This window comes from Littorina saxatilis, linkage group LG15 (genome assembly GCF_037325665.1).
Source record: "Littorina saxatilis isolate snail1 linkage group LG15, US_GU_Lsax_2.0, whole genome shotgun sequence".
Lineage (NCBI taxonomy): Eukaryota > Metazoa > Mollusca > Gastropoda > Littorinimorpha > Littorinidae > Littorina > Littorina saxatilis.
The window spans coordinates 40287189-40289688 of record NC_090259.1 but is presented as its reverse complement, the minus strand read 5'-3'; positions in this window follow the sequence as shown (position 1 = coordinate 40289688).

Genomic DNA, 2500 nt, shown 5'->3' with positions numbered 1-2500 from the left:
ACAATATTTAGTCAAGTAGCTGTCGAACTCACAGAATGAAACTGAACGCAACGCAACGCAGCAAGACCGTATACTCGTAGCATCGTCACTCCACCGCCCGTGGCAAAGGCAGTGCCCGTGGAATTGACAAGAAGAGCGGGGTATTCGTTGCGCTGAGAAGGATAGCACGCTTTTCTGTACCTCTCTTCGTTTTAACTTTCTGAGCGTGTTTTTAATCCAAACATATCATATCTATATATTTTTGGAATCAGGAACCGACAAGGAATAAGATGAAAGTGTTTTTAAATTGATTTCGAAAAAAAAAAATTGATAATAATTTTTATATATTTAATTTTCAGAGCTTGTTTTTAATCCGAATATAACATATTTATATGTTTTTTGGAATCAGCAAATGATGGAGAATAAGATAAACGTAAATTTGGATCGTTTTATACATTTTTATTTTTTTTTACAATTTTCACATTTTTAATGACCAAAGTCATTAATTAATTTTTAAGCCACCAAGCTGAAATGCAATACCGAAGTCTGGGCTTCGTCGAAAATTACTCGACCAAAATTTCAACCAATTTGGTTGAAAAATGAGGGCGTGACAGTGCCGCCTCAACTTTCACGAAAAGCCGGATATGACGTCATCAAAGACATTTATCAAAACATGAAAAAAATATTCGGGGATTTCATACCCAGGAACTCTCATGTCAAATTTCATAAAGATCGGTCCAGTAGTTTAGTCTGAATCGCTCTACACACACACACACACACACACACACACACACACGCACACACGCACGCACACACGCACATACACCACGACCCTCGTTTCGATTCCCCCTCGATGTTAAAATATTTAGTCAAAACTTGACTAAATATAAACAAGTCGCGTAAGGCGAAAATACAACATTTAGTCAAGTAGCTGTCGAACTCACAGAATGAAACTGAACGCAATGCAACGCAGCAAGACCGTATACTCGTAGCATCGTCAGTCCACCGCGCACGGCAAAGGCAGTGAAATTGACAAGAAGAGCGGGGTAGTACTTGCGCTGAGAAGGATAGCACGCTTTTCTGTACCTCTCTTCGTTTTAACTTTCTGAGCGTGTTTTTAATCCAAACATATCATATCTATATGTTTTTGGAATCAGGAACCGACAAGGAATAAGATGAAGGTGTTTTTAAATTGATTTGGACAATTTAATTTTGATAATAATTGTTATATTTTTAATTTTCAGAGCTTGTTTTTAATCCAAATATAACATATTTATATATTTTTTGGAATCAGCAAATGATAAAGAATAAGATGTACGTAATTTTGGATCGTTTTATAAAAAAAATATTTTTTTTACAATTTTCAGATTTTTAATGACCAAACTCACTCATTAGTTTTTAAGCCACCAAGCTGAAATGCAATACCAAACCCCGGCCTTCGTCGAAGATTACTTGACCAAAATTTCAACCAATTTGGTTGAAAAATGAGAGCGTGACAGTGCCGCCTCAACTTTCACGAAAAGCCGGATATGACGTCATCAAAGACATTTATCAAAAAAATGAAAAAAATGTTCGGGGATTTCATACCCAGGAACTCTCATGTCAAATTTCATAAAGATCGGTCCAGTAGTTTAGTCTGAATCGCTCTACACACACACACACACACACACACACACGCACACACGCACGCACACACGCACATACACCACGACCCTCGTTTCGATTCCCCCTCGATGTTAAAATATTTAGTCAAAACTTGACTAAATATAAACAAGTCGCGTAAGGCGAAAATACAACATTTAGTCAAGTAGCTGTCGAACTCACAGAATGAAACTGAACGCAATGCAACGCAGCAAGACCGTATACTCGTAGCATCGTCAGTCCACCGCGCACGGCAAAGGCAGTGAAATTGACAAGAAGAGCGGGGTAGTACTTGCGCTGAGAAGGATAGCACGCTTTTCTGTACCTCTCTTCGTTTTAACTTTCTGAGCGTGTTTTTAATCCAAACATATCATATCTATATGTTTTTGGAATCAGGAACCGACAAGGAATAAGATGAAGGTGTTTTTAAATTGATTTGGACAATTTAATTTTGATAATAATTGTTATATTTTTAATTTTCAGAGCTTGTTTTTAATCCAAATATAACATATTTATATATTTTTGGAATCAGAAAATGATAAAGAATAAGATGTATGTAAATTTGGATCGTTTTATAAAAAAAATATTTTTTTTACAATTTTCAGATTTTTAATGACCAAACTCACTCATTAGTTTTTAAGCCACCAAGCTGAAATGCAATACCAAACCCCGGCCTTCGTCGAAGATTACTTGACCAAAATTTCAACCAATTTGGTTGAAAAATGAGAGCGTGACAGTGCCGCCTCAACTTTCACGAAAAGCCGGATATGACGTCATCAAAGACATTTATCAAAAAAATGAAAAAAAACGTATGGGGATTTCATACCCAGGAACTTTCATGTCAAATTTTATAAAGATCGGTCCAGTAGTTTAGTCTGAA